An 11,695-nucleotide genomic window follows, 5' to 3' on the forward strand; every position below is an offset into this window, starting at 1 on the left:
GACACGTGATAAATGACAAAGTCATCAGAATATATTTTGACAAATTCAGAAAGCCAAATAACATGTTCATGTTTAAAGCAACACACACTTCCTAAGCTTGTGACTTTGTGTTTGCATGCACGTGTGTGTGGCCTGGCGGTTCTCAGGGAACCGTGGAAATGGCTGCCAAGCTTAATTTAGGGTGGACAGGCAAAGCCCTCTCCCTAAGGGCCCCGACCCCACATGTCTGCCCGAATGCTTTTACACATATGGACAAAAATTGGGACATGTCAAGTTGCAATACTGCCAGATGTTGTATAAAGTATGCATGAAAAGTCACAACCTCAATATCAACATGTGAATACATAACAATAAAAAACAAAAAAAACAAATGACAACTATACTATTTTAAAGACAGAACGGAAATCATTTAAATTATGATGTAGGGTATAGGGTTAATCTACCGTTAAAAGGTTTGGGGTCAGTAAGATTTTGTTTTAAAAGAAATGAATCGTTTTATTCAGCAAGGACCCATTAAATTGATGAAAAGTTATAGTAAAGACATTTATAATGTTACAAAATATTTTCTTTTTCTGATAAATGCGGTTCTTTTGAACTTGAAAAAGGCCTGAAAAAGGTATCATGGTTTCCATAAATATATTAAGCAGCACAACTGTTTTCAACATTGATAATAATAAGAAAGGTTTCTCGCGCACCAAATCGTATTCGAATGATTTCTGAAAAATCATGTGACACTGAAGACTGGAGTTGATGAAAATTCAACTTTGTAAAATCAGATCCACAGCAAAGCAATATGTTGCCCAACAAGGAAATTGATAAAAAAAAGGAAAGAAGTCGGTACACCACGGCTCCAAAAATGTGACAAACTGAATAATAGACTCACACACAGGTGCTAACGTTTCGAGCACGTAGGCTCTTCGTCAGACAATTAAAAGTTTTTTTTGAAAATTCAGCTTTGCCATCATAGGAATCATCAATTACATTTTAAAAGATATTAAAATAAAAAGCTATTTAAATTGTAATAGTATTTCACAGTGAACAGTGAATATAATTTTAGTATCAAAACTGATATGTTAATTATAATCTATAGGCCCGGTTTCACAGACAGATCTTATAGATTAAGCCAGGATTAGGCCTTAGTTCAATTAGCTTTTATAAATGTGCCTTAGAATAAAACATTACTGGTGTGCATCTTGAGACAAAACACTGACAATGACACTGACATATTTTAAGATATTAAGCATTAAGCACGTTCTTAAGGGGGGGATAGTATATTTATGGTATATTTATATTATACAATCTAAAATTAAAATAATATGTATTAAAACTACAGTATATTCCCTGCTGTCAAAGAAACACATCTTAAAAGTCATTTTCTACAGAGAGAGAGAGATGAAATAAATGATAGATCTCATTATTTTACAGGGTAGTTCTAGGGATATAACATTTTGCTGTTCCCAGTGTTCACTGACTTTGCAAAACATTGGTATTGATGCCTTTTCACTTATGTTAGAAGAAGCATGTAAGGTCAAAAAAATTCTATCTGGTGTTACCTTTTGGCCTTCTCACCTCAGATGGAGCTCCGGTCAATGTTAGATATCACTCAAAACTACAGCTAGCACACCCTGCTGTAGTTTCACACCCTACAGTCAATTGTGATAACATGAATGACCTCTCTCACACTGAACTATACCTGCCTTGGGCTCCTCGTCGTCTGTCTAGTCGGACATGTGTATATTGTCTGTACAGGAGTGTGTTATGGTCTCTGAGTACATGTTTGATGCCAGATTTAGAATGTGATGTTTGCTCAGCTCTGCTGATTCAGTGTTTTGGTAAACATGTGACAGATCTAGCATTTTGACGTGACGTGGGAGTTGTATGAAGTCTTTAATGAAGTCTTGGACTTCATTCTTCATTTTAAATGTGCTCACTGCTCCGAATGTTTTTCTTTACCTTAGGGCCGGTGAAACTTACAGAATGTGTTTCACACTATATTCCCATTACATGCTTAAAAATAAATGTTCCAAAATGAGGTTTTACAGTCATAAGAAAACTTTTATTTCTGTAATGAACAAAGGTACTGCTACTGTGCTCTGTGTACTTCTGCTGTACTGTAACACAACTGTGTTGATTATAATGAGAGCGTTCTCACTTTGTTTTATTGTGCAACTCACTATATAGTATAGTACAGTAAGACTGTGAATGTGCAGAAACACCCAGTTCAAGACTTGTGGGTCAGAAAGTCATGTAAAGCAAATTCCTGGAGAGGAGTGGTTATGGACCTAATATTTGGTTTGCAAAGTGATTGTAAGTACTGCCAAATAAATAAACGAATAAATCTTGGAAAATTTTATATGAAGATATGATTAAGAATGTACAGTTACAACTAAGAAATACTGTACATACCATTCAAAAGTTTGGAGTTGGTAAGAATTTGTTTTTGAAAAAGTCTCTTTAGTCCCTTATGTTTTTGAAAAAAGAAACAGCAGTCATTATTTGAGTTTTCAGTCTTGATCCTTCAGAAATCATTCTAATATGCCGATTTGGTGAAACATTTCCTCTTATTATCAATGTTCAAAACAGTTGTGCTGCTTAATATTTTTGTGGAAACTGTGATACTTTTTTTTTGTTGTAACAACGAACAAGTCTTTACTGACACTTGATCAGTTTAATGCATTAGTGCTTAATAAAAGTATTAATGTCTTAAAAAGTATATATTACTTACCCAAAATTTCTAAATGGAAGCGTATTAATATATCTTCATTTATGTTTGTTCAACAAGTGCTATGTTTTGAATCTGTTAATTTTAATCTGACTTATTTTATTCTTCACTGCAGAAAGTAGGAAGTTAAACAGTATAACCGTTAACCCAATAACATGATGTGATAGGAGAGGGAAATCTTAAAAAAAAAAGTATGCTTGCAATTATGTAAATAAATAAATGTGATCTAATTAGTTTCTAAAATATAGTACTTGTATTCTAATAGATGACTGTGGTTTAGTAAATGCTATGGTTTCTGTAAATAGCCTAACTGTAATAATTTCAATATACAAATACACACAATCACCCACCCACGTGCCTACAAATACACACTGTGTATAATAAACGTGGTCACTTGGAAGAGAAGGAAGATTGTGAGTAACACTGAGGTGCAGAAATGTGGAGAATGTCTAGCATGTTTACCTGGAACAAACATGAACACACATACACAGAATTGTCCTATCTGCGGGATTATTATTCAGTCAAAGATTAGTGATGCTGTTTGACAGAAAATTTGACCAAAATACTGGACTGCAATAGCAATATAAGCAAAATCCAAAATATAGATCCTGTGTCATAAGATTTGTGATACCGTAACTGATTTACAAGGCTGTGTAAAGAATTTAAAGGACAGAAGATGACAGTGGCATGTGTTTGGTCTTATCAGCCCTCTTCTTTGTAGTGTGTTTATATGACTGGGTTAGTTATCATTGTCTCTTGTTCTTGAGAATGTTGCTCAGACAAAAAAAATATTTGCTCAGATGTTGCTCTTTCAAAGCTGGAATTCTCAGCTTTACCACTGAGTACTAATGTAGACAGTGATATTAAAAGTCCAAATTCAATATTCAACTTATTGATGATGCATAGGGGAAGATGATGAGGCCAGAATATGAAGGCAAATGCTAAGTTGCACGTTGTGTGTTTTTTTTTTTTTTCATAGAAAACCATAAAGAAAACGCTTAGGAAGGCCTACTGCATTAAGACAGTGCTTCATACCAACCGATCTACAGTAAGTTTTCATGGTTTGAAATTGAAACAGATGGAAAATTGACAGACCTGTGCTGCATGTCTGTAGAATAGATGTTTTTACTTCCAGATCGCCGCACCCGTCACGTGATGAAAACTATTTATGTGGTATGCTGAAAGAATAGTAGCCTACTCATTATAATTAACAGCTTCTTAGCCTATATATAAGGAAATTGATAGTGATAATGATAATAATGATTGATATATATATATATATATATATATATATATATATATATATATATATATATATATATATATATATATATATATATATATATATATAATTATTATCACTATCACTATCAGTTTTCTTAAGTAGGAATATTTCTGTGATTTTCATGTGTTTCTGCTTTAAGGGATTATTTACAGATTTACATTCGATTTAAATAATTATCATCATTATTGTTTTCATCTAAATGCTTGTTACACATATTTTGGGTTCTATAGCGCTATTGCTTCGAATTAATTCAATATATTATTATAGTTAAAGATGTGTGTGATTGGTTACACGTGCGCGTGCGCTCTCGCGATATGTTTCATTCACGATAAAGCAACGGTGAAGACGCATCGCTTGGACGTGCATTAATTAATATCATCCTTTTCAGGTATAAAATGCACACCATTATTGTTCTAATAGCTTCATAAGAAAGACTGTTTACTATACTAATTGTTTCCCGATGTATATGAGTGTTATGTCTGTAGCAAACGTACCGCGGTTAGCGCGTACACGAGTGATGCGGAGATAAAGTAAGGAGTATTCCTTTATTCATTAATTTTGTGTTATGAGTTTATTTCGTGCTTTTTCACTGATAGTATGAGTATTTGACGTCATGGGTATGTAGTCGAGTGAACTTGGATGAACATAGGTGTTATGAATGAAATTTGAGTGTTTACATTGCAGCATGTAATTTAAAGCTGTGTGTAAAAGTGAGACTATGTATTTTGTATTTGATTCACGATAAAGCAATGGTGAAGAAGCATCTCTTGGATGTGTATTAATATCATCCTTTACAGGAGCATTGCATATAGAGCTGTGTAATATATATATATATATAGGCTCTTTGATGCAAACACAGCAGGAAATTTTGACAATCTAAATATGAAACAATCCATATTTAGAAGATTTAGTAGTGTAGTATCATCTGTTAATATAACCCCGCATTTACACTGTGTGTGTCTACACTGGAGTCAGGCATGTAGCCACGGAGCTGCTTACGTAAAAACTAAATTAATTTGGGTTGGTCATTTCACATTTCAGTCAAGACCCCACTTAATGCTGACTGTCACAACTCTGACTGAGACTAAAGAGGCACAAAGACAAAAGTGATATAGCTAGTACTGGGACAACCTTTGACCTTTTTGTACAGTTTAGTTATTTTTTTAGCCTTTAATTTAATCACCCTGAAAACGGCTGTTAAAAACAACTTTTATACATACACATCCCCATAACCAGTCAGACCTCTGTACCTTCTGTGACCTCTATAAACCAAATACCACCAGACAAATGCTCTTCCTCAATCACAATTCATGAGTCATACACACATAGGCCTACACATTTAAGCAAACAAATTTCAGAAAAAAAGATTTAATAATGGTACATGATGGGCACATTGTGTATGTTAAACATTAATATAAAATTAGTGTAATTCTTAAAAAATGTGTTTGCAGACACCACTTGTTTTGTTATTTTGTTCAAACATTTAAAAAAATCTAATATTATTTATATATATATATATATATATATATATATATATATATATATATATATATATATATATATAGCCTATATATATTGTTTTTAGTTCCTCTCTGTGGTCTGCCAAGACATCAGCTGTGAAGGAAACGTTACAGCACAGCGGTCAAATTCTTCTCTTCTGCAATCCACCAAGTCTGAATCCAACCAAATCTCCTCACAAATTAAACAAATGCTTCCACAGTGAAAGTGACTGACAGGTGGAGAGACTCTGACCTCAAGGTTAAATAGGCATACTGTTTATTGGATTGAAGGGCTGTGTGTATAGATGTGTATATGTGAGGTGGGGTTGAGGGAATCAAGGAAGACTTGTCTTGGAAGGGCTGCGTTTACAGTGGGAATCCATGCTTGCTGGAAAGGAAAATACACATGAAGTAGGAATGAGAGAGTACTGATGGAGATCACACAGAGAAGTGAGAGAGGAAGAAACCAGATGGATCAAGAGACTTCAACATGATTTACAAAGTCTATCTGCTTCATCCATGTCTACAGACTTCCAATCAGGAATTTCTGCATTGAAGTTCAAGAGGGACTGGCGTTAAGAGAAAATGGCATTATATCTTGTCTCAACATTTCATGCATTTCAATTACATGTGCAGCGCAAATGTTCTCAGATTCATCAATGCTGTTTTTTTGTGCGCCAAAACTTAACCACTAGGCCATAAGCATGAAATAAACAAATAAATAAAATGACTTTAAGAATTCTTATAGAATTGTAGATGTGCTGTGCTGGTTTTTGAAAGTTTGGCCCACTTTCTGAGCCGATCTTCCGTTTAAGTGTTTCATGTACCATTTGACATTTCTCCATAAATCCTGCATGTTGATTAGTTGGGGGAAAAAACTAATTCAACCGGTTACACTGTCTCAAAGTCACACAAGTACACAAAGACAACTCATTTTACACTTTGATTCATATCATTTAAAATTTGGCATCTAAACTGATTAAGGTCCTTTCTTCTCAAATCAAACACTTTTGACCACAGTTGTATTTTTGCTTGGACCCTTTATAAATAGAGAAAAAAGTTGGTGTTTTAGATACCATCTGAACTCATGCTGTAGTTTATCCTTCAGAACAGACAAAATCAATAAATATTCTCCTCAAGAGCACAGGAAGATATTGTGACTCATGTACTTATGAGATGGACCACACTCTGTGTGTGAGTGACAGTTGAAGAGTCATTTTTAGCAGTGATGGACAGACACGCATACACACACAGCTGTGCCGCGACCCAGAGTAGATTATGCCCCATATACCTCACACACAGCTACTACTGGAGAAGGTAGGCCTACAGAGTAAGAAAATCATCAGCATATAATGCTTATTATTTTTAAAAAAACTAATTGTAAACTCCCATGTCCATTATGATCTTCAAGGAGCTGTGTGTATACGTTTATGTATTTATATGAGTATTCTGTGTATATGTATGTGTGTGTTCTCCATATGTGCAGTGAAAAGGTCTTTTGTCCCTTGCCTTCCCCACCCCGGCCTACATTACATGCATTTTCACTCAAAGTATACATGTGTTTTTATAGGACAACGTAGCAACATAAAACTTTACAACCATGAATATTTCATATCAAACAACACAACATGACAAGAACAAATATCATTAACATTTCACAACATAGCCTACATTAAAACACTGACAAAATAATACAAATTTGTCCTAAAACCATTAAAAGAACAAATGGTTATTTCTTTTCAAATTCAATCCTTGTATGCCCACAATAAATCAGCTTATTGTAAGTTGTAATTTACACTGCAAAATGAACTTGTATTGTTAAATATGAAGCCAGCAAACCAATTTGTGCTTTATAAATAAAGATGCAGCAATGAAACAGCCTGTGTACAGTTAATAATGATGAGTTAAACCTGTAGCATATCCAGAACAACACAGCTAATAAACAGTATCAAGCATCAGTAATGAAGAAGCAGTATAACATATCACAAATACCTTGTTGCTGAGAGTTATTTCTAAAAATAAAACCTCTGTTTCTAAATGATCAATATGGGGTTTAAGCAGCAAAATGTAATCTCTAGAATATTACGTATTACAGTTTTTCTCGATTGCTTAAACACTATAACCAGGCTTTTGAACTAAAATTTCAAAACCATAACGTCATTTATCAAAAAGCACACCCATTTCACTAAACTATAAACACTATTCCCTGTTTTGACACATGAGTCAGATTTGTTGAACTGTCACTGCAAAACTCTACACACAAATCCCTTCATTTCTCATTGCTTAGACCATGTTGTCATTTAGAAAGCACTAGCATTCAAAATTGTTCACTCAAGTCAGCACAACTTCAGCTCAGTTAGCACACAATTACCCAGGTGGAAACACTAAGAGTCAAAATTGAACACACATCAATCAGATCCTTCAATAGATATATAAAAGGGCCCAAATCAGTTTATTGCATTTTGGAACAATGGATCCAGAAAGACATGAAGGAAGAGGGATAAGAATGAGGAGGAGGAAGGGCAAGGACAAGAAGACAAGCAGTGTCAGATGAAATTCAAGCCACTCTAGTTGCCCATGTCTTTATCAATGGTATGACTATGAGGGAGTCTGGGCTACGAGTAAGGCCAAATTTGAGTCGCTTCACCGTCGCCTCGAGAGCCTTCAGGGAGGTGTGGTGGCAAACAAAATTCTATCACTGAATAAGTGACAAACATTTCCAATAGTCTTTGATGAGGTGTATTTTCTTGCAAGAAAAGGCCAGCAGTCGTACAGTCACACAGAGTGGCTGCAGAGTGTGACAGTAAAGGGAGGGCTTCCTTTCTCCTTTATAGTCTTGACTCCCAGAATGTTATCTTTCTAGGTATTTCAACCATATGTGGAACATTCTTAGACGTGTCCATCATATTGTATCCTTGAGTGGAGGCCCTCCTGTTACGTCCCAACACTCTTTACCATTCCAATACAATTCGAATTCCATATTAGAATATGGTTTGTGTGTGCTCTTTTACTGTCATATGTTGGTCACACACATCTTACTGTAAGTAAATATAAAAAAAAATTAGAGGAAAGAGTAAAAAAAAAGAGTAAAAAAAAGAGTAAAACAGGAAAAATAAATGTTTTTGTGTGTGTGTGTTTTATGAATAAAACTGTGCCAATGTATCCACTGGTTGTGTCTTTTGTGTTCATCATGTGAAAAGGTTTGTGAGGGCGGGAACCACAAGCAACATAACTTACCAGTTTTGGAAATGTTGTTTTGAATTTATTGCACCAGTGTCTTAGACTATGTTGTAGTGTGTGTGATTTTGAGGGCTTGTGTGTCCTGTCTGAGGGCAAAGTTTGGTTTTTCAGCAAGAGTGAATGGTTTTGAGTGTAGAGCTTCATTTTGACCTGAAAATAGGATGTTTGGGGAATTGGGTGAGACGTTATGGATTTGTGTTTATAGTTTTGAGAATACGAGGCATAATTTCAAGAAATGTGTTTAAGCAATCGAGAAAAACTGTAAAGGTGGGCAAAAAAAAAGAGAGTTATGAACCATATCGAACACATCAGGAGTCCATTAGATATCCTGATGGTTCCCTGTGTCTACTATTTGATGAAACGCTCAAAGCTTTGAGGATTGTGACTGATGTGCTCATGTCTCCCAACTGCAAAGCAATACTAAAACTCAGACTGTGTGATCTAGATGTTCCGCGCTGCTCTGCTGCGCTCTTTGTTTTGATAGACTGTCTGAGTCGGCCACCGAGGTGCTGATGATCAATGCCGACTCTCAGAGGTCACAGAGGCAAAGGAGATTCACTCTGTCTCTTCTTAGTTAATGAGGTGTAGTGCCTTAAACAGATCCGAGAGCAGTTCATCAAGTCTTGGGCTTAAAGGCTAAAAAACTCAAAGAAAAAACGAACAAAAGTATCATAGGAACATGGTATTCTTTGAGGTCCTTTTGAGTTACATGCAGCCTATGATATTAAAAACAATGGTTCCAAAAGGAGGCTTTCACCGTGATGCCACAGATTTGAATAAACTAAATATCTATTTTTTATTATAAAGAACCTTTTGTACAATGGAAATGTTTCATGGTTGCCAGTGTTTTATGATGCCATAAAGAACCTTTATTTTTGGTATGTAGTATAATATACATAAAATACAGTGATTAATATAGTAAACATTCAGTACCAGAGTTAGAGACCCAGACCCAAGGCCAAGACCCTTCATGGTCCAGATCCAGACCAAGACATGTTGGACAATTTCAATAGATGAAGAAATACAGTAGAACAAATGGACTTATTGCAGTGTTCAATTTCAGATACAGCAATAACTATTTTTTGTTGTTGATGCTGTTGTTGTTGTTTTTGGACTATGCATGCATCTATGGTTTATGTTGGAATGTACTTGTGATCTGTGGTCACTGTTCTATTGTTTTGTTGTGTTAAATAATAATAATAATAATAATAATAATAAAGAATTCTGTGGTATTTGCACAGCACCATGACCAAAACTTAAAGTGCCATATTTTTTTGGTGCCACTGACATAAATATTTGTGTAAGCTGAACACAGAGATTGACGGAAAGCACAAAATAGGGGAAAAGATGTGGTTTGTTCATCTGTGTTTGACATACATGGCAAGACAGGATGGTGTGACATGTCTGTGCTCTCATCTACTCATTCCTTCACAGCAGACATCTCTGACCCACATCAACCCAAAATCAAAATTAAAAGAACAAGGAGACTCAAAAACAAGCTTTTTAGTCCAAGAACATGTAACAGACTACAACAAAAAGTTCATAGCAACAAATTAATGTTTATGATTGCTGCTGAAGATTTAGTACCCCAAAAAGTATTTGGACACTTATGCCAAATTTAATATTGCATCAGATCAACACTAGAAGAAAAAAAAAAAATTCTTCAGGTGCCTGGAGCCAAAGAAATATGGAAAACGAGCAAGAAGGTGGCTAGCCACACACTGGATTCAGGACAGAAATGATCACGAGTACAGCTCTATCACAGGTGGAGCTCCGAGTGAGTCTGATAATTGGCATGCATGACAAAATATTACAGGTATTCAATTATAGCAACAAAAAAAATAAATAATAAAGAGTAAAAAAACAATGCATATAAGACAAAAATCACAAAGAAAGGAAAAACTTTACAGAAAACAGGAAAGTTCTTCATTCAGGGAATAAAGACTTACAGTAAATTCAAAGATCCAGAAGGCCTGCCTTTGCAACAATTTCCAATCTTCTTCTTTATTCCCCTTTCTTTGTGATTTTTGTCTTATATGCATTGTTTTTATACTTTTTTTGTAAAAAGTCTATTAAGCTCATTATGTCTGCATCAAAAAATAGTAAAACAGTAATATTGTGAATTATTGTTACCATTTAAAAGAACTGTACATTTCTATTTTAATATATTTTAAATATAATTAAATATATTATATTCTAATTTGTTCCTGTGAATTTTCAGCAGCCATCACTCCATTCTTCTGTCTCATGATCTTTCAAAAAAATATTCTAATGCTGATGTGGTGCCCAAGACCCATTTCTTTTTATGATTAGTGTTGAAAACAGTTGTGCTGCTTAATATTTTTGTGGAAACATGCATCATTTTTTTTAGGATTCTTTGATGAACAGAAAGCTTGAAAGCATTTATTTGAAAGCGAATTGTAATGATTTCTTTCTTTCTTTCTTTCTTTCTTTCTTTCTTTCTTTCTTTCTTTCTTTCTTTCTTTCTTTCTCAAAACATGTTCTCTTTATTTTTTCAATCAATTTAGCTATTGTTGTTTTTGTTATTGGTGTGCTTGTGATTTTCCCTTTTTTAAAATATCACTTAGTTTTTATATTTTGTTATTTAATACAACGATATTTATATCTAAGTGTGACAATTAGCAAAACATCATTCATTTTATGTCCATAGCGTATCAGACTGCTTGCACTGCCTCGTATTTCCACGGTGCGACAGTAGTGTTCTTCTAGTAATTCATCAAGATGACAAGGAGTTTTGCACCTCTAGGTGGCGTAATAGCGTTAGAATTTATGATAATCTGCCATTTCCCATGTCCACACAGAGAATGTGGACGTGCAGAGCAGACCTTGTTGTGTAGATAAAAGATAACAACCCTGGCTGAAGGACACTGATTCACCACTGAGCTATCCCAAGGACAGAAAGAAAGGAAATTAGATATAGCGAGAAAG

Source organism: Squalius cephalus, assembly GCF_949319135.1.
Source record: "Squalius cephalus genome assembly, chromosome: 9".
NCBI classification, from domain to species: Eukaryota; Metazoa; Chordata; class Actinopteri; order Cypriniformes; family Leuciscidae; genus Squalius; species Squalius cephalus.